The sequence below is a fragment of the Triticum aestivum genome, chromosome 1B (genome assembly GCF_018294505.1).
Source record: "Triticum aestivum cultivar Chinese Spring chromosome 1B, IWGSC CS RefSeq v2.1, whole genome shotgun sequence".
Classification (NCBI taxonomy): Eukaryota; Viridiplantae; Streptophyta; class Magnoliopsida; order Poales; family Poaceae; genus Triticum; species Triticum aestivum.
In genome coordinates this window covers 18,454,595-18,479,341 of record NC_057795.1, presented here as the reverse complement: position 1 = coordinate 18,479,341, position 24,747 = coordinate 18,454,595, and the positions used below count along the sequence as shown (strand labels likewise).

Below are 24,747 nucleotides of genomic sequence, written 5' to 3'. Positions count from 1 at the left end.
CTTCTAACAGAGGCGACTCACTTACTGAATGCATGCATGTCCAATTTAATAGTTGCGCTCCGGCTCCAGCAGCTTGCACACATCTGTAACTGGGTTTGCCCAGCCAGAGTCTAGTTTTAAGCCGTACATTTATCCTCCCTGATTCCCTCGGTTGGCTAACTGAAGCAGAGGAACATGATCATCACGCCTTTGTTTCTTCAGGATCATACAACCAAATAACTCCCACTCTACTAGCTTGTCGGCCATATATAGAAAAGCACAAGGGCGACCATTGATCAGAGTCATGTATGTATAGTTACCTTTATGCTGCTGTTGCTACAAGGCAAAATTCTTGCACATTGTGCATTGCTGCTATGTATTGTAGGGTTGCAATTTGTGTTTTGCATCCTGTTAAATAATACAACTACTTGAGATCAAATGTTACTCTAACATGATCTTTATCATGATTAGTGCCTTTTGGCATCCTTTATCTACTACTGGCATCAAACTACATCTCATAGCAGATATTCTTTGCCTATTTGCACCTAAATGGTGTTCATTATATCGATCATCTTCTCATTTGGAACGTGGAAGTTATATTACTAGAAGGCTACAAGTTGTTTGTCCTATCTAACCTACCTTGGCATGTTTACTTGACTATAATATTGTAGTCGATTTTTTTCTTCACACATCTCTATATTTTAGTTTTGTACTTCCCCTTACTAAAATCACAATTTTTTTCTCCTCAAGTTTTCAAGAGGGCTCTGTTACGGATAGCCACGTGGTAGAAAGAACAAACACACTACTTAAGCAAGAGGGTAATGATCCTGATGGCGTGGTTCTGCCTCGACTACAAACATTTTAAAGGCATTCTCTGCTCTTGCCCTTGCTTTGTGCACATGGTCATCGAGCCATGGTATAGCTCTGGGTCATGGCCTCTGTGTGCAATGACTACTTAGCTTTTCTGTTTGGTCTCTTGATGGCCCAAATTGGGCTCGGTAATGCTTGTTGGTAGCTAGTTAAATGGATCGGTGTTCCTCTGGATCCGTTCTAGCTAGGTAATCTGACGTGTACTTATCAAGTAAATCACTTGCATGTTACTTTAGGAGCATAGTTCTCATTCGTCCCAGGAAGGGTTGTTGGGGCATGTTCATTATGACGTTTGTGGAGGGTTCTTGATCTCATGGCACATATCTTGGTTTTGTCGTATGCATCATGAACCAATTGAGAGAGGACTAGCCTTTCTTCCTTCTCTCTTCCATTCATTTGTACCTGCAGACTACTTGTTTAGAGAAGCTCTAGAGCGGGAAGACGAACAAATTCAGTTTTGGCAGCGGTCTTTGCTGACGGAACATGATCAATTTGTGTTTAGTTTTTTTCAATCTGGTTTTGTTTGCATAGCTCACTTGTCAGTTTCGGATGCATGCGTGGTCAGTCAGTGTTTTTGCATAGTTCTGAAGCTACTGTTATTTTACTGATAGCTTGATAGCTAGAAAAGGCTTTCATATAGAAAGCTCAGAAATGGCACTAATATAAAAGCTCATTTGATGTCAAGAGCTGTTAGAATCTCATTCTTGTTTGTAGAAAGATTATCATGCCTTTTCTTTTGCTGTTAATCAAGGATACCACACCCACACCTTGGTGTCTTTTTAACTGCTGCGTATGTATTTTCCTTTATTACTTCTATCTATTTATCTACCCTAACCCAGATTGAGGTTTTTACTTAATTTGGTGACTTCCTCTGCTAAGAGCTTGGCCGATTGTTTGGTGTAGGTGCCATGGAGATTGACGAAGACGGTGCCGTGGCCCCCATAAGTGGAGACTTGGAAGCACTAGAGGAAATGGCAACTTGTGCTCCGTTTGTTGATATGCCTGGCTAGTGATATTGTTGTCTACTTGGCGTGGTTGTTTGTGCTTTATTTCTTGGCTGGTGGTGTTGGCGAACTGTTGGAGACCGGTATTGTTGCCATGCGAATTTGGTAAATGGCAAGCTGAAGATTTGTACAAGCTTAAGATCTGGTTCTCAGTGCCAGTGTTGTAGAACTAGCTAGTGTTGAAATGAAATGGCAAGCAAGCTGTAGATAAAGAATTTTTTCCTCGCTAGTTGATTGTTTCTTGCTTTCGTGGCCAAGTTGTAATGAATGTGATTGTTGTAGAGGTGGTGTAACTAAATGGTTGGAACTATATAGGTTTCCTTTTTGTCGGGTGAGTCGTTAGCCATCTATTCTTGGCTGGTTGTTGACTGGTGTAAATGGCACCAAAATATCTTTCTTTGTGTTGTTGGCGCTAGATAAAACGGCGAGATGAGCAAGCTGTTTGTGCTTTGTTGGCTGCGAAATTGAACCGGAGTTGTCTTTGTTGGCTGCGATGGTTGAGAGTGGTGTGCTAAATAAGGCTTGAATTGTCTGTTTGGAGGAGGCATGCATGCGTGATTTATTTTGCAACATAAGAGATTTTGTTCTTGTTTATCATCAACCTTTCTTTTTATGGAGTGCATCTAAAGCTCCGTTTCTAAATATAAGTTTTTGGAGGGATTTCACCGTGGACCACATACGGAGTAAAATGAATGAATCTACACTCCATAGTGAAATATCTACAAAGAGTTATATTTAGGAACAGAGGGAGTAGTCGAGAAGAATTTGGTCGCGGCTCGCTATGCATATTGTGAATGTAGATTTCCCGGGCATCATCATAATGCATATATAAAATTCTTCAGTTTGACGACAGAATTGTTGCCAGCAGTAACCAAATTATATACATGCAAAAGAAAGAAGAGAACAGGTGGCTATTGCCAGCAGTAACCAAATGATGTATTATGCAACTGAAAGAAGAAACAGGTGGCTGCCTGGCCGATCCATGAAGCAAACTACAGCCATCTGTTCAGTAGCAAAATCAAACAAAAAGGCCAGCACAAATGTCCAACCAGTCAGCAGCAAACCAACACACACGAGCACACTCGTCGATCGATGCCATTATATTATATTGCTGTGACGTACCATGCTTAGCGGCGTCCATCTCATCTGTACTACGTCCTCCCTCTCTTCAGTGGTTGGATCTCTTTGGGTGACATAACATAGTACAATTAATCTGGTGCTCGATCGATCAGTTCAACTTCTGTAACTAATGCCCCGCCTGGTGGTTCGCCTCCTGCATGCAGCTTACAACGAACACTAGCCATTATCTCTCTCGAGTCTCGAGGCAAAGCTGGGTTGGGTGAGCTCGTGGAGGCTGATTACAAGGAGGAGATAAATTGCAAGAGACCGGTTCGGTTATGAACGTTGCCTAGGGATGCCCATGAGACAGCCATTGACCAGCCAAGTGAGGGAGCAAGGGTCCGGGGCATGGGCTTGTCTTTGGCCATTTGAGCACGCACGCAGCTGCTGCACCCCACCATGTCGTCATCTCTTCTCTTCTCTTCTCTTGTCTATATATACGGGAGATGGTCATCCATCCGCGTGCGGGGTGCCCGTGCGACTTAGGATCCCTGTACTACTACTGTATATGGTATTTGTTAGGGTTTGATATTTATTTGGGATCTTGGCATCTGAAATTTATATTTTATTCTTGTTCTTGATGTTGTTTCTTCAAGGAGCATTGTTGATGTAGATGAGGAGACATAATTTTTATGGGTAATTTGCGTCTGAGGCTTCTCTGTGATGCCAGACCATTTTCACCTTGGAGATCTGTTGCATCCTTGATAATATCCACGTTGTTTGTTTTTTCTTGCTATTTTTGATTCGTTTGGGTGAGATGAGGATATTTGCATTGTTGATGGATGATATGATTTCCAATGAATCATGCATTGGTTCCATCTGATAAAATCCCATACTGTTTCTCTTGCTTTCTTGTAGAAAGAATACTTCGCCGGTTTATCTAGTGTCTCTCCTTTTAATGTGTTTGTAAGTTTCTTTTTTGTTGTTGAAAGGAGCGTTGTCGATGCAGATGAGAAGACTCAAGTTTATGGTTAATTTGCATCTGAGGCATTTATGTGATGTCACTCTTTTTCACCTTGGAGATCTGATGCATCCACCTCAGTCATGTCTTTCGTGTTCTTACTAATTTTGTTAAAAAAATCCTTTGTTTTGGGTTTTAATTGGCGAGAGATGAGATGATGAATGAGATTAAATTTCCTATTGTTTCGATTGGCCGATATGATGGCCCAAATACTGAACCAAATATGATCATCAAAAAAAGCCGACCTATTTTTGGTCACCTCATCATGTTCATTAGATTTGCTATTTATATGGTACATTCATTTATTCAATAGATCTATTTGCTAGTTAAATAGACAGAGATAAGATGACGGATGATTAATTTTCCTATTGGTTTGATTGATCAACTTGATTGCCTAAATACTGAACATAATCTGATTATCGACCATGAGGTCATGGGTTCAAGTCCCGAAAACAACCTCTTACAGAAATGTAGGGAAATGCTACGTACTATAGACCCAAAGTGGTCGGACCATTCCCCAGACCCTGCGCAAGCAGGAGCTACATGCACCGGGCTGCCCTTTTTTCCCTGTTTCAAAGATATTGTGGTGTTTGTTGTAGAATTCTACCAAAGATCATTTTAGTACAGTTTAAGAACAAACAAGCAATGTTAGATCAATTCAAATAGAAACTTTGTTTTCTAATTGAAATGGGCATAGTGGATGCAGATGACGAGACCCTAGATTATTGGTAATTTCCATCTGAGGCATTTCTGTGATGTCACATTCTTTCTAACCTTGGAAATCTGATGCAGCCGCCCTCACTGTTGTGTTAAAAAAAATTTGGTTTATCCTTTCTCTTTTCTGGAGCAGAGCTGAAAAAGATGGACAGTAAATATTGCTACAGTAGCTTGAACTCGGACTACTACGAAAAAGGAAAAGACGAGAGATGAGGTTAATTTTCCTATTGGTTTGATTGGCTGATATGATGGCCTCAATACTGAACCAAATCTGATCATCCTCTCGTTTCCACAAAAAAAAGTTGTTTTCTTCTTGGCTTTGTTTTCTAGCTTAGTTCTTGGTACAGTAATTTCATGTGTTCAAGATATGGTTATTTTGAGTAATTAATTTCCCTATTGGTTTTATTTGCATGGTCGATAGCCTGAAATCTAAACCAAACCTGATCATAGTCCCTAGTTAGTTCCTGAGAAGTTAATTTAGTTCAGTTTAAAATTAAACCACAAAGCTATTAGCTTTGAAATTAGAACCGAGCTTAGTCTCAAGTAAAATGAATTATCTGTTGGGTTTGTGGATGTGGATGCAGGAATGGATAGCCATGGGCTGTGCTGCAAGTCCTGTCATTCTTTTCCTATCTGTCATTCTTTGTTTCTCTTGAATTTAGTCTTTCCTTGTTCTTGTTGCTGTTTCTTGGAAGAGCAATATTGATGCAGGTGAGAAGACACAAGTTTTATGTGTAATTTGCGTCTGAGGTGTCTCTGTGATGTCACACCCTTTTAACGTTGGATATCTGATGCATCCTCGATAATATTCCCTTATGTTGTGTTCTTGTTTCTTCATTTGTGGCGTTTGAGCGCAGTGAGGATGAAACAATACTGATAATAACATATTAACAGTGTGCGTCACTTTCAGAACTCAGGTGGTGCTTGGAGCAAAAATATGTCTAGATGGATCTCTGCTCCGAGATTGCAGTTTAATCTCTGCTCTTTTACATTTTTTAATGTTTTTCCTATCTAGTATTCTTCTGGTATTTTTGATTTAGCGAGTTGAACCATTTGTGGTGCAGTGCTTATAAAACATTCCTCATACTGACAGGAGAACCCTGTGAATGACTCCTATACACCCATAGAATCTGAGCACCAACAAACCATTCTTTTTCTGGCTTCATTGGATGATTGTTTTTTGTGTTTATTTCCTGTAAAGTTTGTTTTGTATTTGAACCAAATGCTTACCTGGATCCATTGAAACTTCTTATATGTCATCATTGGAGCTCATATTTAATTGACTTGAGTTGTGTTATCCAGCCCCAAGACTTGAAACTCATGTTCCTAGTTCAATATTTTTAAGCTCGTGTGATTTGGTAAATGATTTATTCTTGTTGCTGGTGGTTGCAATTGTGCAATGGTTACAAAACATACCTCATACTGACGGGATATCCTCATGAACGACTCCTATACACCTGTTGATTCTGAGCACCTATAAACCATTCGTTCTTGTTCAATCTGCTTTTCTGGTTTCATAACTTTTCTTGGTTGTAATCGCTAATTTGCAATGGAGTGTTTTCTTTGTATATACATCTTTCTTGTTTGTCACAACTGGCATCTTCTTTCCTTGACAACCATTCTGTTGTTTCACCAACTATATTCCGAGTTCACTTGATCAAAACGCTCTCCGCCCATTGTCCCATTTGATCCTTCTGCTGATATTCCTTGTGTCTCTGTTCTGCCTTTCTTTTAGCGAAATCTTCTTTTTTCTTAAAGAACATCTAGTGGTTTTCTTGATTCTTAATATTTAGTCATCTTTGTTTACTATCAAGTTGGACTTGATTTGTGGAAGAGCGTGGAGCACTGCCTATTAAATCAAATGGTTGCATCAGTTTGGACTTGATTTGTCAATTTGCCAATGAAGGTCTGTTGCAGTTCATAATTCTTCATGTATCCATTGCATCATGTGTATTGAACTGTTCAGTTACATAGGTCTTTGATTTTGATTACCTCGTGATCTTCTCAATACAAAAATTCTAGCTAGTTTACACTGGTTTCCCGTTTCTAAGATATGTTGTGGATGATGATGAAATTATAGCACATTCATTAACCTGCTAGCAGTAGAACCTGATTTTCGGAAGAGTTAGGAGCACTGCTCGTTAGATCACAACTTCCCAGCGAAATGCTCTGTTGCACTTCATGCTTCTTCTTTGCTATTGCATCTTCTGTTATAGTAGTTTTGGCTTTGCTGTTATAATTTTTTTGACTATCTCTATCATGGTCAAGCTCGTATGTGTTCCTCTTCAGTTTACAAGTTGAACAACCAGGTTAATATATACCAGCTCATAATTTCGCTACAAGGTTGCAGTTCTTCTAACAGAGGCGACTCACTTACTGAATGCATGCATGTCCAATTTAATAGCTGCGCTCCGGCTCCAGCAGCTTGCACACATCTGTAACTGGGTTTGCCCAGCCAGAGTCTAGTTTTAAGCCGTACATTTATCCTCCCTGATTCCCTCGGTTGGCTAACTGAAGCAGAGGAAGATGATCATCACGCCTTTGTTTCTTCAGGATCATACAACCAAATAACTCCCACTCTACTAGCTTGTCGGCCATATATAGAAAAGCACAAGGGCGACCATTGATCAGAGTCATGTATGTATAGTTAACTTTATGCTGCTGTTGCTACAAGGCAAAATTCTTGCACATTGTGCATTGCTGCTATGTATTGTAGGGTTGCAATTTGTGTTTTGCATCCTGTTAAATAATACAACTACTTGAGATCAAATGTTACTCTAACATGATCTTTATCATGATTAGTGCCTTTTGGCATCCTTTATCTACTACTGGCATCAAACTGCATCTCATAGCAGATATTCTTTGCCTATTTGCACCTAAATGGTGTTCATTATATCGATCATCTTCTCATTTGGAACGTGGAAGCTATATTACTAGAAGGCTACAAGTTCTTTGTCCTATCTTACCTACCTTGGCATGTTTACTTGACTATAATATTGTAGTCGATTTTTTTCTTCACACATCTCTATATTTTAGTTTTGTACCTCCCCTTACTAAAATCACAATTTTTTTCTCCTCAAGTTTTCAAGAGGGCTCTGTTACGGATAGCCACGTGGTAGAAAGAACAAACACACTACTTAAGCAAGAGGGTAATGATCCTGATGGCGTGGTTCTGCCTCGACTACAAACATTTTAAAGGCATTCTCTGCTCTTGCCCTTGCTTTGTGCACATGGTCATCGAGCCATGGTATAGCTCTGGGTCATGGCCTCTGTGTGCAATGACTACTTAGCTTTTCTGTTTGGTCTCTTGATGGCCCCAATTGGGCTCGGTAATGCTTGTTGGTAGCTAGTTAAATGAATCGGTGTTCCTCTGGATCCGTTCTAGCTAGGTAATCTAACGTGTACTTATCAAGTAAATCACTTGCATGTTACTTTAGGAGCATAGTTCTCATTCGTCCCAGGAAGGGTTGTTGGGGCATGTTCATTATGACGTTTGTGGAGGGTTCTTGATCTCACGGCACATATCTTGGTTTTGTCGTATGCATCATGAACCAATTGAGAGAGGACTAGCCTTTCTTCCTTCTCTCTTCCATTCATTTGTACCTGCAGACTACTTGTTTAGAGAAGCTCTAGAGCGGGAAGACGAACAGATTCAGTTTTGGCAGCGGTCTTTGCTGACGGAACATGATCAATTTGTTTTTAGTTTTTTTCAATCTGATTTTGTTTGCATAGCTCACTTGTCAGTTTCGGATGCATGCGTGGTCAGTCAGTGTTTTTGCATAGTTCTGAAGCTACTGTTATTTTACTGATAGCTTGATAGCTAGAAAAGGCTTTCATATAGAAAGCTCAGAAATGGCACTAATATAAAAGCTCATTTGATGTCAAGAGCTGTTAGAATCTCATTCTTGTTTGCAGAAAGATTATCATGCTTTTTCTTTTGCTGTTAATCAAGGATACCACACCCACACCTTGGTGTCTTTTTAACTGTTGCGTGTGTATTTTCCTTTATTACTTCTATCTATTTATCTACCCTAACCCAGATTGAGGTTTTTACTTAATTTGGTGACTTCCTCTGCTGAGAGCTTGGCCGATTGTTTGGTGTAGGTGCCATGGAGATTGACGAAGACGGTGTCGTGGCCCCCATAAGTGGAGACTTGGAAGCACTAGAGGAAATGGCAACTTGTGCTCCGTTTGTTGATATGCCTGGCTAGTGATATTGTTGTCTACTTGGCGTGGTTGTTTGTGCTTTATTTCTTGGCTGGTGGTGTTGGTGAACTGTTGGAGACCGGTATTGTTGCCGTGCGAATTTGGTAAATGGCAAGCTGAAGATTTGTACAAGCTTAAGATCTGGTTCTCAGTGCCAGTGTTGTAGAACTAGCTAGTGTTGAAATGAAATGGCAAGCAAGCTGTAGATAAAGAATTTTTTCCTCGCTAGTTGATTGTTTCTTGCTTTCGTGGCCAAGTTGTAATGAATGTGATTGTTGTAGAGGTGGTGTAACTAAATGGCTGGAACTATATAGGTTTCCTTTTTGTCGGGTGAGTCGTTAGCCATCTATTCTTGGCTGGTTGTTGACTGGTGTAAATGGCACCAAAATATCTTTCTTTGTGTTGTTGGCGCTAGATAAAACGGCGAGATGAGCAAGCTGTTTGTGCTTTGTTGGCTACGAAATTGAACCGGAGTTGTCTTTGTTGGCTGCGATGGTTGAGAGTGGTGTGCTAAATAAGGCTTGAATTGTCTGTTTGGAGGAGGCATGCATGCGTGATTTATTTTGCAACATAAGAGATTTTGTTCTTGTTTATCATCAACCTTTCTTTTTATGGAGTGCATCTAAAGCTCCGTTTCTAAATATAAGTTTTTGGAGGGATTTCACCGTGGACCACATACGGAGTAAAATGAATGAATCTACACTCCATAGTGAAATCTCTACAAAGAGTTATATTTAGGAACGGAGGGAGTAGTCGAGAAGAATTTGGTCGCGGCTCGCTATGCATATTGTGAATGTAGATTTCCCGGGCATCATCATAATGCATATATAAAATTCTTCAGTTTGACGATAGAATTGTTGCCAGCAGTAACCAAATTATATACATGCAAAAGAAAGAAGAGAACAGGTGGCTGTTGCCAGCAGTAACCAAATGATGTATTATGCAACTGAAAGAAGAAACAGGTGGCTGCCTGGCCGATCCATGAAGCAAACCACAGCCATCTGTTCAGTAGCAAAATCAAACAAAAAGGCCAGCACAAATGTCCAACCAGTCAGCAGCAAACCAACACACACGAGCACACTCGTCGATCGATGCCATTATATTATATTGCTGTGACGTACCATGCTTAGCGGCGTCCATCTCATCTGTACTACGTCCTCCCTCTCTTCAGTGGTTGGATCTCTTTGGGTGACATAACATAGTACAATTAATCTGGTGCTCGATCGATCAGTTCAACTTCTGTAACTAATGCCCCGCCTGGTGGTTCGCCTCCTGCATGCAGCTTACAACGAACACTAGCCATTATCTCTCTCGAGTCTCGAGGCAAAGCTGGGTTGGGTGAGCTCGTGGAGGCTGATTACAAGGAGGAGATAAATTGCAAGAGACCGGTTCGGTTATCAACGTTGCCTAGGGATGCCCATGAGACAGCCATTGACCAGCCAAGTGAGGGAGCAAGGGTCCGGGGCATGGGCTTGTCTTTGGCCATTTGAGCATGCACGCAGCTGCTGCACCCCACCATGTCGCCATCTCTTCTCTTCTCTTCTCTTGTCTATATATACGGGAGATGGTCATCCATCCGCGTGCGGGGTGCGCGTGCGACTTAGGATCCCTGTACTACTACTGTATATGGTATTTGTTAGGGTTTGATATTTATTTGGGATCTTGGCATCTGAAATTTATATTTCATTCTTGTTCTTGCTGTTGTTAAATTCTTCAAGGAGCATTGTTGATGTAGATGAGGAGACATAATTTTTATGGGCAATTTGCGTGTGAGGCTTCTCTGTGATGCCAGACCATTTTCACCTTGGAGATCTGTTGCATCCTTGATAATATCCACGTTGTTTGTTTTTTCTTGCTATTTTTGATTCGTTTGGCTGAGATGAGGATATTTGCATTGTTGATGGATGATATGATTTCCAATGAATCATGTATCGGTTCCATCTGATAATATCCCATACTGTTTCTCTCTCTTTCTTGTAGAAAGAATACTTCGCCGGTTAATCTAGTGTCTCTCCTTTTAATGTGTTTGTAAGTTTCTTTTTTGTTGTTGAAAGGAGCGTTGTCGATGCAGATGAGGAGACTCAAGTTTATGGTTAATTTGCATCTGAGGCATTTATGTGATGTCACTCTTTTTCACCTTGGAGATCTGATGCATCCACCTCAGTTGTCTTTCGTGTTCTTACTAATTTTGTTAAAAAAATCCTTTGTTTTGGGTTTTAATTGGCGAGAGATGAGATGATGAATGAGATTAAATTTCCTATTGTTTCGATTGGCCGATATGATGGCCCAAATACTGAACCAAATATGATCATCAAAAAAAGCCGACCTGTTTTTGGTCACCTCATCATGTTCATTAGATTTGCTATTTGTATGGTACATTCATTTATTCAATAGATCTATTTGCTAGTTAAATAGACAGAGATAAGATGACGGATGATTAATTTTCCTATTGGTTTGATTGATCAACTTGATTGCCTAAATACTGAACATTATCTGATTATCGACCATGAGGTCATGGGTTCAAGTCCCGGAAAAAACCTCTTACAGAAATGTAGGGAAATGCTACGTACTATAGACCCAAAGTGGTCGGACCATTCCCCGGACCCTGCGCAAGCAGGAGCTACATGCACCGGGCTGCCCTTTTTTCCCTGTTTCAAAGATATTGTGGTGTTTGTTGCAGAATTCTACCAAAGATCATTTTAGTACAGTTTAAGAACAAACAAGCAATATTAGATCAATTCAAATAGAAACTTTGTTTTCTAATTGAAATGGGCATAGTGGATGAAGACGACGAGACCCTAGATTATTGGTAATTTCCATCTGAGGCATTTCTGTGATGTCACATTCTTTCTCACCTTGGAGATCTGATGTAGCCGCCCTCACTGTTGTGTTAAAAAAAAATTTGGTTTATCCTTTCTCTTTTCTGGAGCAGAGCTGAAAAAGATGGACAGTAAATATTGCTACAGTAGCTTGAACTCGGACTACTACGAAAAAGGAAAAGACGAGAGATGAGGTTAATTTTCCTATTGGTTTGATTGGCTGATATGATGGCCTCAATACTGAACCGAATCTGATCATCCTCTCGTTTCCACAAAAAAAGTTGTTTTCTTCTTGGCTTTGTTTTCTAGCTTAGTTCTTGGTAGAGTAATTTCATGTGTTCAAGAGATGGTTATTTTGAATAATTAATTTCCCTATTGGTTTTATTTGCATGGTTGATAGCCTGAATTCTAAACCGAACCTGATCATAGTCCCTAGTTAGTTCCTGAGAAGTTAATTTAGTTCAGTTTAAAATTAAACCACAAAGCTATTAGCTTTGAAATTAGAACCGAGCTTAGTCTCAAGTAAAATGAATTTTCTGTTGGGTTTGTGGATGTGGATGCAGGAATGGATAGCCATGGGCTGTGCTGCAAGTCCTGTCATTCTTTTCCTATCCGTCATTCTTTGTTTCTCTTGAATTTAGTCTTTCCTTGTTCTTGTTTCTGTTTCTTGGAAGAGCAATATTGATGCAGGTGAGAAGACACAAGTTTTATGTGTAATTTGCGTCTGAGGTGTCTCTGTGATGTCACACCCTTTTAACGTTGGATATCTGATGCATCCTCGATAATATTCCCTTATGTTGTGTTCTTGTTTCTTCATTTGTGGCGTTTGAGCGCAGTGAGGATGAAACAATACTGATAATAACATATTAACAGTGTGCGTCACTTTCAGAACTCAGGTGGTGCTTGGAGCAAAAATATGTCTAGATGGATCTCTGCTCCGAGATTGCAGTTTAATCTCTGCTCTTTTACATTTTTTTAGTGTTTTTCCTATCTAGTATTCTTCTGGTATTTTTGATTTAGCGAGTTGAACCATTTGTGGTGCAGTGCTTATAAAACATTCCTCATACTGACAGGAGAACCCTGTGAATGACTCCTATACACCCATAGAATCTGAGCACCAACAAACCATTCTTTTTCTGGCTTCATTGGATGATTGTTTTTTGTGTTTATTTCCTGTAAAGTTTGTTTTGTGTTTGAACCAAATGCTTACCTGGATCCATTGAAATTTCTTATATGTCATCATTGGAGCTCATATTTAATTGACTTGAGTTGTGTTATCCAGCCCCAAGACTTGAAACTCGTGTTCCTAGTTCAATATTTTTAAGCTCGTGTGATTTGGTAAATGATTTATTCTTGTTGCTGATGGTTGCAATTGTGCAATGGTTACAAAACATACCTCATACTGACGGGATATCCTCATGAACGACTCCTATACACCTGTTGATTCTGAGCACCTATAAACCATTCGTTCTTGTTCAATCTGCTTTTCTGGTTTCATAACTTTTCTTGGTTGTAATCGCTAATTTGCAATGGAGTGTTTTCTTTGTATATACATCTTTCTTGTTTGTCACAACTGGCATCTTCTTTCCTTGACAACCATTCTGTTGTTTCACCAACAATATTCCGAGTTCACTTGATCAAAACGCTCTCCGCCCATTGTCCCATTTGATCCTTCTGCTGATATTCCTCGTGTCTCTGTTCTGCCTTTCTTTTAGCGAAATCTTCTTAGTTTCTTAAAGAACATCTGGAGGTTTTCTTGATTCTTAATATTTAGTCCTCTTTGTTTACTATCAAGTTGGACTTGATTTGTGGAAGAGCGTGGAGCACTGCCTATTAAATCAAATGATTGCATCAGTTTGGACTTGATTTGTCAATTTGCCAATGAAGGTCTGTTGCTGTTCATAATTCTTCATGTATCCATTGCATCATGTGTATTGAACTGTTCAATTACATAGGTCTTTGATTTTGATTACCTCGTGATCTTCTCAATACAAAAATTCTAGCTAGTTTACACTGGTTTCCCGTTTCTAAGATATGTTGTGGATGATGATGAAATTATAGCACATTCATTAACCTGCTAGCAGTAGAACCTGATTTTCGGAAGAGTTTGGAGCACTGCTCGTTAGATCACAACTTCCCAGTGAAATGCTCTGTTGCACTTCATGCTTCTTCTTTGCTGTTGCATCTTCTGTTATAGTAGTTTTGGCTTTGCTGTTGTAATTTTTTTCGACTATCTCTATCATGGTCAAGCTCGTATGTGTTCCTCTTCAGCTTACAAGTTGAACAACCAGGTTAATATATAGCAGCTCATAATTTCGCTACAAGGTTGCAGTTCTTCTAACAGAGGCGACTCACTTACTGAATGCATGCATGTCCAATTTAATAGCTGCGCTCCGGCTCCAGCAGCTTGCACACATCTGTAACTGGGTTTGCCCAGACAGAGTCTAATTTTAAGCCGTACATTTATCCTCCCTGATTCCCTCGGTTGGCTAACTGAAGCAGAGGAAGATGATCATCACGCCTTTGTTTCTTCAGGATCATACAACCAAATAACTCCCACTCTACTAGCTTGTCGGCCATATATAGAAAAGCACAAGGGCGACCATTGATCAGAGTCATGTATGTATAGTTACCTTTATGCTGCTGTTGCTACAAGGCAAAATTCTTGCACATTGTGCATTGCTCCTATTTATTGTAGGGTTGCAATTTGTGTTTTGCATCCTGTTAAATAATACAACTACTTGAGATCAAATGTTACTCTAACATGATCTTTATCATGATTAGTGCCTTTTGGCATCCTTTATCTACTACTGGCATCAAACTGCATCTCATAGCAGATATTCTTTGCCTATTTGCACCTAAATGGTGTTCATTATATCGATCATCTTCTCATTTGGAACGTGGAAGCTATATTACTAGAAGGCTACAAGTTCTTTGTCCTATCTTACCTACCTTGGCATGTTTACTTGACTATAATATTGTAGTCGATTTTTTTCTTCACACATCTCTATATTTTAGTTTTGTACCTCCCCTTACTAAAATCACAATTTTTTTCTCCTCAAGTTTTCAAGAGGGCTCTGTTACGGATAGCCACGTGGTAGAAAGAACAAACACACTACTTAAGCAAGAGGGTAATTATCCTGATGGCGTGGTTCTGCCTCGACTACAAACATTTTAAAGGCATTCTCTGCTCTTGCCCTTGCTTTGTGCACATGGTCATCGAGCCATGGTATAGCTCTGGGTCATGGCCTCTGTGTGCAATGACTACTTAGCTTTTCTGTTTGGTCTCTTGATGGCCCCAATTGGGCTCGGTAATGCTTGTTGGTAGCTAGTTAAATGAATCGGTGTTCCTCTGGATCCGTTCTAGCTAGGTAATCTGACGTGTACTTATCAAGTAAATCACTTGCATGTTACTTTAGGAGCATAGTTCTCATTCGTCCCAGGAAGGGTTGTTGGGGCATGTTCATTATGACGTTTGTGGAGGGTTCTTGATCTCACGGCACATATCTTGGTTTTGTCGTATGCATCATGAACCAATTGAGAGAGGACTAGCCTTTCTTCCTTCTCTCTTCCCTTCATTTGTACCTGCAGACTACTTGTTTAGAGAAGCTCTAGAGCGGGAAGACGAACAGATTCAGTTTTGGCAGCGGTCTTTGCAGACGGAACATGATCAATTTGTTTTTAGTTTTTTTTTCAATCTGGTTCTGTTTGCATAGCTCACTTGTCAGTTTCGGATGCATGCGTGGTCAGTTAGTGTTTTTGCATAGTTCTGAAGCTACTGTTATTTTACTGATAGCTTGATAGCTAGAAAAGGCTTTCATATAGAAAGCTCAGAAATGGCACTAATATAAAAGCTCATTTGATGTCAAGAGCTGTTAGAATCTCATTCTTGTTTGCAGAAAGATTATCATGCTTTTTCTTTTGCTGTTAATCAAGGATACCACACCCACACCTTGGTGTCTTTTTAACTGCGGCGTATGTATTTTCCTTTATTACTTCTATCTATTTATCTACCCTAACCCAGATTGAGGTTTTTACTTAATTTGGTGACTTCCTCTGCTGAGAGCTTGGCCGATTGTTTGGTGTAGGTGCCATGGAGATTGACGAAGACGGTGCCGTGGCCCCCATAAGTGGAGACTTGGAAGCACTACTAGAGGAAATGGCAACTTGTGCTCCGTTTGTTGATATGCCTGGCTAGTGATATTGTTGTCTACTTGGCGTGGTTGTTTGTGCTTTATTTCTTGGCTGGTGGTGTTGGCGAACTGTTGGAGACCGGTATTGTTGCCGTGCGAATTTGGTAAATGGCAAGCTGAAGATTTGTACAAGCTTAAGATCTGGTTCTCAGTGCCAGTGTTGTAGAACTAGCTAGTGTTGAAATGAAATGGCAAGCAAGCTGTAGATGAAGAATTTTTTCCTTGCTAGTTGATTGTTTCTTGCTTTCGTGGCCAAGTTGTAATGAATGTTATTGTTGTAGAGGTGGTTTAACTAAAGGGTTGGAACTATATAGGTTTCTTTTTTGTCGGGTGAGTTGTTAGCCATCTATTCTTGGCTGGCTGTTGACTGGTGTAAATGGCACCAAAATATCTTTCTTTGTGTTGTTGGCGCTAGATAAAACGGCGAGATGATCAAGCTGTTTGTGCTTTGTTGGCTGCGAAATTGAACCGGAGTTGTCTTTGTTGGCTGCGATGGTTGAGAGTGGTGTGCTAAATAAGGCTTGAATTGTCTGTTTGGAGGAGGCATGCATGCGTGATTTATTTTGCAACATAAGAGATTTTGTTCTTGTTTATCATCAACCTTTCTTTTTATGGAGTGCATCTAAAGCTCCGTTTCCAAATATAAGTTTTTGGAGGGATTTCACCGTGGACCACATACGGAGTAAAATGAATGAATCTACACTCCATAGTGAAATCTCTACAAAGAGTTATTTTTAGGAACGGAGGGAGCAGTCGAGAAGAATTTGGTCGCGGCTCGCTATGCATATTGTGAATGTAGATTTCCCGGGCATCATCATAATGCATATATAAAATTCTTCAGTTTGACGACAGAATTGTTGCCAGCAGTAACCAAATTATATACATGCAAAAGAAAGAAGAGAACAGGTGGCTGTTGCCAGCAGTAACCAAATGTTGTACTCCCTCCGTTCCTAAATAATTGTCTTTCTAGAGATTTCAACAAATGACTACATACGGAGCAAAATGAGTGAATCTACACTTTAAAACATGTCTACATACATCCGTATGTTATAGTCCATTTGAGATGGCTAGAAAGACAAATATTTAGGAACGGAGGAAGTATTATGCAACTGAAAGAAGAAACAGGTGGCTGCCTGGCCGATCCATGAAGCAAACCACAGCCATCTGTTCATTTCCTTTGGATTTAGTTAGCCGCGTATACGTAGGAAGAGCCTCCAGTAAGCATGAGGTGATCCCCCCTTATCAACTCGTGATCATTTTCCGCGGGCTCTCTTGTTCTTCATTCATGTGATTAATTCTGTGCTAGTCATCATGCTGCCAGATGTGCGAGCTGCCACTGATTGACGGAGTGCTATATATGTTAGTTTGGTTTCTTCCCTACAGTTTGTCCAGTCTTTTAGATGATGGGTTTGTGAGTTGGGATTCTGGACAGCGCGGTGGCGTAGCCGCGTCTAAGTTACTTGTTAATTAGGCAGCAGAAAGTATGGGAGTTCTTGCGACTTGTGATATCCTAGGTTTTTGGCTGCCAACAAATTGGCTATAACATTCTGGTAGCAAAACAATGACGCTCTACAGGCATGGATGGCAGGATTAGGGGACAGCCTAATCATTGCACCTCCAAACACACACTCCATCCAGAATTATGGAAGAAACATCATAATTATTCCCGTTCAGTGGTTGCATTATACTTGGTTATGTAACATGCCTGAAAGGAGCATTTCTTGGTATGATGGTTGGTCGATTTACCAGACGAAATCTACAGCAAAACATGTAGAAGCAGCAGCAGCACTTCTAATACTACTTACTGCAAAGACAACAAACTGATGACAGACCTTAAAACTTACTCCCTCCGTAAAGAAATATAAGAACGTTTAGATCACTATCTTAGTAATCTATATGCTTTTATATTTCTTTACAGAGGGGGTACTGCAAAAGGTAGCCAGCCATTCAGAATAGTATTGTACAAGCTTTTGAGATACCAAAGACTGCATAAGACCTGGGAATCCTTGCATTGTAAGCCTTTCCTTGGGGTTTGATTCGAACCATATTTCCATAGTGCAGCAACACTCTCTTTGAACTTTTAGAAGCACGTACAATGTCAGCACACGGGCATCTGTTGAACTTTTAGAGGGAATCTGACCTGAGTCTAGCCTGACACGATGAGAACGGCCGTTTTTTTTTTTCTGTGTCGGTTTTCCTTTAGGTATCGGTTTTCTGTGCCTTTTTCCTTCTTTTAACACATGTGCGCTTTTTTTCATATACTACATCATACATATCGAATGTATCAGACACATTATTTTATACATGTTTAACATTTTTAATACATGATCAATTTTTTCAAATATATGTCTGATCTCTAATTTTTTTATATGCATTGTACGTTTTTGTATACATTAAAATCATTTTTAATATAGGTTTCACATTTTAGTATATATGATTAATATTTTTTCCAAATATATTTGTGAGCATTTTTTTGTATGTATTAAAAAATTTAAATACATGTTGAAGATTTTTTCAATTGTAAAAAAACATTTATTTCATCGAGGTGACCATTGTATAAATATTTTTTTAATGTCCTGAACACATTATTATGAATACGTGAATTGTCTTTAAAATAGCACATACATATTATTTTAAATGCAGGGTCATTTTATGTTATTACGTGATTATTATTTTAGACTGTACAAACTTTTTTTAAATGTCACGTATATTTTTTGAAACACGAGAATGTTTTTTAAATGTCACAACATTTTTTAATGTTCAAAAAGTTAAAGGTGCGCTACATTTATTAACACTCCGTTAACACTTTTTTGAATGTGCAATTAACATTTTTTTAAATTCTAGTAATTTGTTTTCTACTTTGGATATATAAGTAAAAGCATAAAAGAAGGAAAAAACTCAGGGGTAAAGACAGACGACGCTCGGTGCATTAATTAGCAGAACAAACGCACACAGCCACCGCACATGGGCCGGCCAGTTTGTGTTGCTATTTGTTCCTTCGCATGTACGTTGTTTCAGTTTTACGATTTTTCAAGTGCTTTTTTTTTGCTGTACTTTGCATAAGCACATGAGCATTTATTTTTCTAAGAAGTGAACCTTTTTTGGACTTTGCAATTTATAAAATCTGAATTGTTTTTGGATTGTTTAAATATGAGCACTTTATATAATATTTTATTCAAAATAAATAAATGACGGATATTTAAAATTACATACTCAAAACATGAGTACTGTTTAGAAACTTGTGAATATTCTAAATAAAACTTTTGAATATTTTGTCAGGTGTGCATTTTATATTTTGTAATATTATTCAAATTCATGAATCATTTTCAAATTTGGTGAAAATTTATTCAAAAGCCATTAACATTTTCAAAAGATAAAATGTAAAATACAAATAAAACGAAAAAGAGGGAAAACTTTAAGAAAATTGGTGAAAAATAAATAAATCGGGACATGACTGAAAGAACCACCAAAGGCCACTCAAAAGCCAATAGCTAGCGGGAAAACGTGTAAATCAATTTGCCCCTCAGTAACTACTGGTGTGGCCCATAACGTGACGTCGAATAGATTTGCCCATTGTTTCTGCCCTAACCGGATGTGAAAGTAGTGTTAACAGGCCCCTCACTATGAAAAACTGTGTTAATCGGCCAGCCTCGGGGCTGAAGGTATGACTATCATGCCAACATCCAATTAGTGTTTTTTTGTTGCTATTTTTTTCTCTTGAAAAAAATCCAATTAGTGGTTGATGTTCTCAAAAATAATAATCAGTGATTGGTTTTCAATGATCTGATAAATGGATAACTCCGGCCAACACGGGCAAATAAATTGCCACAGCTGTACCCTTTTTGACAAGAGTATCAGTACGTCCTCACTGTCACAGCCTATTGGCCCATTCACTTACATAGTTTCCATTGAACTTCCATCCATTGTAGTACCTCGTGCTGAACATTAATTGACCCACCAAATCTTGAAGATCTGAACACTAATCCAATTCAACCTCGTCATTTACGAGGTCTATCAACTTTTGTCCTAAAAAGACACCATTCCTAATTAAGCACAAAAGTGCAGCACAGGAACAAAGACAGTTCATGTACTCATAAAAAACATATTTTTGAAAAAGCGTATACATTTTCTAAAATACATGATTAACATTGTTAATGTACACATAAAACATTTTTTGAATACATGATGTTACATTTTCTATTAATACTTGTTTTGGGAATATTTTTGCTAATACATGGTGTACATTTTTCCTATGGTAATAAAGGCTTTTAAAATTGCATGAACATTTTTTAAGTACATGATTGACATTGTTTCAAACATAGGTTTTTTATGTCTACTATCTCAATACACATTTGTACTTCTTTTCTGTGCATCAGGAACATTTTCTCATACACATTTAACATTTGCCAAATACATCATTAACTTCTATGAAACTTATATTTTCTATGTCTAATGTTTTTATAACATTGTACAATTTATGTATACATCGGGAACATTTTTTCACACAAGTTTAACATTTTTCAAATACAGTATTGTCATTTTTTTTAAACATATATATTTTTGTCTACTTTTTCATACAAATTGTAAGTTATTTATATACATGATTAACATTTCTCAATCACGTGACAAAGATTTTTCTTTTCATATATATGTTTTGATGTCTATGTTTTTCCATACACATTGTACATTTTTGTATACATTAGGAGCATTTTTGTATACACGTTTAAAAAAAGCCAGAGGGAAATATTTTTGTATACTTTAGGAACATTTTTGTACATTTTCAGTATACACGTGAAACATTTTTGTATACATTAATTTTACTAATAGATATATTTAGAAAAATTCAAGATATAAGCAAAGTTAAAAATAAATAAAGCCAGAAACAAAACAAAAATTACGAAAAAAACAAAAGAAAGAAAGATAAAGGCCTGTTGTCCCTGCTGGGCAAGCCATTATGTGTGGCTGCTTAGGCGCGAGGTCTCCCTACGTCTCGCTACAAGCGAGGCATAGGGCTGCCCAGCAACGACAGCACGACATTTACAGTACAAACAAATCGAATGACTTCCCTAAATAAAACAAATAAAAATTGAATAGAGAACAATTTAGATGTGAGATAACAATCTCATCTAGATGAGATTTAGCAAATCCGAAAATTGTTTGTTTTTCAAAGTTTCTTCACAATTTCACCAATTGTTCAAAATTCAAAAAATGTGTTCAAAATTTGTTCGGAATTCCAAACTTTATTTGTGCTTTTTATAACTGTTAATAATTATTTTAAAAATCATATTATTTAGCAAATGTATGAAAATTTTACTAAATGCTCGATTCGCCGCTGGAGATAGTTCTTTGAAGTGTCACGGTGGTCAGTAGTCATGAACGCCCCAGCTACAGTGGGTACCGATAGCCATGTGCGGCGAGAGGTCTCGAGTTCCATCCCATTCGTATGTGAATTACCGAGCAAACACACTCAGTCACCGCAATTGGGCCGGCTCAGTTTGCGTGGTTAAATGTTCCCTTCGTTTGTACATTTTGGTTTTGTAACGACTTTTGCTTTCAGTTTTACGGTTTTCAAGTGATTTTTTTCATAAACAGACAGACATTTATTTTTCTAAGAAGCATTTTTTGGATTTCTATTTTTTAAAAGGATTCAGAATTTTATTTAGAAAATTTAAAACATGAACATTGGTAAAATAATTATATTAACAAATTAAAATGAAGGATATTTAAATTGCAAATAGCTGTTAAAATTTTGAATAGCTTTGAAATGAACCTTTAGTAAAATCATGAATATTTAAAAAATTTACAAATATTGTTAAAGTTTGACGATATGCAAAAGCTATGAACATTTTCAAAAGAGAAAAAAGACAACAAAAATAAAATAAAAAATGGAAATAAAACTACAAGTGAACTGGTGGAAAAATACTAAACCGGGACATGACGAAAAGAGCGACAAATACCTCTTAAAAACCAACAACAATCGAGAAAAAAATTGTGCCCCTCGGTATCAACTGGGCTTGGCCCATAACGGATCGTTATGTGTGAATCCCCCACAATTTGATGCAGTGAATGTCGAATAGGATTGCCCATGTTTCCGCCCTAACCGGATACGAAAGTAGTGTTAAATGGCCCCTCAATGTAAAAGCGTGTGTCAATCGACCGGTCTCAGGGCTGAAGATATAAGGCTGGTCATAGTGGGGAGTAACATAGACTAGTAACATGCATATGTTACTAGTTTATGTCACTACCTTCATAATGGATACTAACATATAGATGATAACATGCAAGCCTTCATTAATTGATCTATAGACTCATTTTACCTCGGGGTGTATTATGTTACAGTAACATAATATGTTACCACAAGCATCTCTCTCCTCATTAACTTCATGCCACATAAGCAAAATTGTCTTCGAATGTGTTAAGTTACTATCTAAGTTACTCCCACTATGACTAGCCTAACTATGGATGAGACTTGCCTGCTACCTGCTTGTGCGCCCATCCGTGCTCCCGCATACGTGGCTTGATTTGATTGGAACAAAATAAGGCCCGGCCCCACCCCTTTAAAATCAGGGGGGATGATTAGATTAGAAAGGAAAAAGGAAAAAAGACAGCCGTAGGATGAGATGGGAGCACGGATGGGAGCATGGAAAGGGAGCAGTCAAGCCGGATCCCCAGGCTGTCCAAGCCGCGCCGCCGCCCTGCCCTCCCGCCGGCCGCCCCTCCCGCACTGCCCCGGCCGCCCTCCCGCCCTGCCCCGGCAGTTGGATGGGCGGCGCATTGGCCCATGATGTATCTTTGTTTTACTTTTCTATGTCCTATTTGATTCGAACAATTAGTGTAATTTGCTCAAACATTGTTGTAATAATTTGAATGATTATTGTTTTATTCGGTGTTGTAATAATAACTAGAATGATTATTATTTTATGTCAAATGTGATGGAATTTGTGATATGTCATATGATGAAATGTGATGAAATGTGTGATATATGAAATGACAGTTTTAAAGGTTGGGGTTGAGGCAAAGACTAGAACCCTCAAATCCAACCCTTAATGCAGTTTAAGGGTTGGATTTGAGGGTTCTAGTCTTTGCCCCTGTTTTTCAACCCTTAAAAGTGTCAAAAACTGGCACTTCTCAACCCTTAAAACTGCTATAAGGGTTTGAGGGTTTGAGGGTTCTACTAGTAATACTCTTAGCCTAGTGTAAAATGAAGAAGGGAAGTTAGGGATTGTTAGTAGGTTGTTTAGTGTTGGTATTTACTGTAGATATAAATAATTTAAATTTTATTTTATTTCACCATCAATTTGTTTGCATGTAATTACTATAAATGTACACACATCAATTTGTAAATTAATTTAAGTTATTTTAGTCATAATCATATGAATAGAAGGAAGGAAAGTTAGGATACTATAGCTTCTCTAACATTCCTTCTCAATGTTAGAGGATCCGGTTCCGCTGAACACTAATCCAATCCCCTTTGTCCAATCTAACCTCGCCATTTACTCGGTATATCAACTTTTGTCCTGATAAACACGCCATTCCAAATCAAGCAAAAAGTGCAGCACAAAGGGGAAAGATATTCCATGTAGTACTCCAATTCGTTTTATGCCCGGGCTGGGACAATCAGCCACCAATCGCCATTGAAAGTTGGGTATATAAAGCCGTGCTAGTACGACGCATCGTCGTTAACAAGATTAGTTAGTTAGGCTGTGACAGTGTCATCATCCAATCAGTGACTTTTTTAGCTAATTTTTTGTCTCAGACAATTTTCAATCAGTGATTAGTGTTCTCAGAAATAATTCTCAAACAATAATTCCGTGATTAGTTTTCAATGATCTGATAAATGGATAACTCCCACAAACGCGGGCAAATAAATTGCCACAGCTGTACCCTTTCTGACAAGAGGATCAGTACATCCTCACTGTCACAGCCTATTGGTTGGCCCATTCCTCTCCATGCTGTGCTGCTTTCAGTGAACTTTCTCTCTTTATTTACAATGATAGCTTCTTCCGTATATAGCCTCCAATGAACTTCCATCGATTGAAGTACCTCTCGTGCTGAACACTAATCCACCCACCAAATCTTGAAGATCTGAACACTATCCGCTTTGCCCAATCTAACCTCGTCATTTATCCGGTCTATCAACTTTTGTCCTACTCCATCCGTTCATTTTTATAAATCGTTTCAGACAAATGAAATTGAGCTGTTTTGCACAATGTTTGAAACATATACAAAGCCTTATAAAAATGAACAAAGGAAGTAATAAAAATGTCATTCCAAATTAAGCAAAAAAGTGCAGCACACGAACAAAGCCAGTCCATGTACTCGCTGCTCTTTTATGCCCGGGTGAGACAATCGGCCACCACTCGCCATTGGAAGTTGGGTATATAAAGCCGTGCTGGTGGTAGCTAGTACGACGCATCGTCGTTAACAAGATTAGTTAGTTAGGGGTTACATGGTGACACTTTAGCAGATTGATCAGGACCCCTGGGCCTGCCAGCCACCTACTCCTACTATATATTGCATCTACTCTGATAAGTGGTTGGGAGAGAGATGAGAGCTCTGACTAATCAAGCTCTCCAATTCGATCCACGTCACGCATCGCGTGCACATGATTATCTCTTTGATACGCCGTTTCTTCGTTCGGTTTCTGTAGTTGCCAGGATAACATCATTTTGGAACTAGCTATGTCATGCTCACCAATGTATGACGTTGCTTACAAATGTGGATAAATTATATTATATTTTTTAACACAATATAGACGCAAACGCTCATACATACATATATACACTCGCCCTATATATTTCTTCTCTGGGCGGCTTCAGCTTTTTCAGTTGAATTTTGAAACGATAACCCTTCTCCCTAAGAAAACAGAGGCTGTGAGA

General features: G+C 38.7%; 12 non-coding genes and 2 pseudogenes across 12 annotated transcripts; all 14 read left to right on the top strand.

The window, feature by feature from the left end:
- The first annotated feature begins 3,576 nt into the window (after positions 1-3,576).
- On the top strand, positions 3,577-3,674 carry LOC123151887 (small nucleolar RNA Z101). Its single transcript, XR_006475909.1, has one exon. It is a non-coding gene; the product is annotated as a small nucleolar RNA Z101 (small nucleolar RNA).
- Positions 3,675-3,912: 238 nt separating this feature from the next.
- LOC123151869 (small nucleolar RNA Z101) lies at positions 3,913-4,008 on the top strand. The gene has a single exon (XR_006475904.1). It is a non-coding gene; the product is annotated as a small nucleolar RNA Z101 (small nucleolar RNA).
- A 72-nt stretch (positions 4,009-4,080) lies between these two features.
- Positions 4,081-4,166, top strand: LOC123152000 (small nucleolar RNA Z102/R77). Its single transcript, XR_006475976.1, has one exon. It is a non-coding gene; the product is annotated as a small nucleolar RNA Z102/R77 (small nucleolar RNA).
- Positions 4,167-4,630: 464 nt separating this feature from the next.
- On the top strand, positions 4,631-4,728 carry LOC123151955 (small nucleolar RNA Z101). Its single transcript, XR_006475927.1, has one exon. It is a non-coding gene; the product is annotated as a small nucleolar RNA Z101 (small nucleolar RNA).
- Positions 4,729-4,850: 122 nt separating this feature from the next.
- On the top strand, positions 4,851-4,931 carry LOC123152011 (uncharacterized; annotated as a pseudogene).
- A 421-nt stretch (positions 4,932-5,352) lies between these two features.
- On the top strand, positions 5,353-5,450 carry LOC123151919 (small nucleolar RNA Z101). Its single transcript, XR_006475918.1, has one exon. It is a non-coding gene; the product is annotated as a small nucleolar RNA Z101 (small nucleolar RNA).
- Positions 5,451-5,704: 254 nt separating this feature from the next.
- Positions 5,705-5,790, top strand: LOC123152361 (small nucleolar RNA snoR8a). The gene has a single exon (XR_006476131.1). It is a non-coding gene; the product is annotated as a small nucleolar RNA snoR8a (small nucleolar RNA).
- Positions 5,791-10,582: 4,792 nt separating this feature from the next.
- LOC123151904 (small nucleolar RNA Z101) lies at positions 10,583-10,680 on the top strand. Its single transcript, XR_006475915.1, has one exon. It is a non-coding gene; the product is annotated as a small nucleolar RNA Z101 (small nucleolar RNA).
- A 238-nt stretch (positions 10,681-10,918) lies between these two features.
- Positions 10,919-11,014, top strand: LOC123151855 (small nucleolar RNA Z101). Its single transcript, XR_006475897.1, has one exon. It is a non-coding gene; the product is annotated as a small nucleolar RNA Z101 (small nucleolar RNA).
- A 70-nt stretch (positions 11,015-11,084) lies between these two features.
- On the top strand, positions 11,085-11,170 carry LOC123151994 (small nucleolar RNA Z102/R77). Its single transcript, XR_006475972.1, has one exon. It is a non-coding gene; the product is annotated as a small nucleolar RNA Z102/R77 (small nucleolar RNA).
- Positions 11,171-11,634: 464 nt separating this feature from the next.
- On the top strand, positions 11,635-11,732 carry LOC123151965 (small nucleolar RNA Z101). Its single transcript, XR_006475963.1, has one exon. It is a non-coding gene; the product is annotated as a small nucleolar RNA Z101 (small nucleolar RNA).
- Positions 11,733-11,855: 123 nt separating this feature from the next.
- Positions 11,856-11,936, top strand: LOC123152025 (uncharacterized; annotated as a pseudogene).
- A 420-nt stretch (positions 11,937-12,356) lies between these two features.
- LOC123151912 (small nucleolar RNA Z101) lies at positions 12,357-12,454 on the top strand. The gene has a single exon (XR_006475917.1). It is a non-coding gene; the product is annotated as a small nucleolar RNA Z101 (small nucleolar RNA).
- Positions 12,455-12,709: 255 nt separating this feature from the next.
- Positions 12,710-12,795, top strand: LOC123152354 (small nucleolar RNA snoR8a). Its single transcript, XR_006476127.1, has one exon. It is a non-coding gene; the product is annotated as a small nucleolar RNA snoR8a (small nucleolar RNA).
- Positions 12,796-24,747: the final 11,952 nt, after the last annotated feature.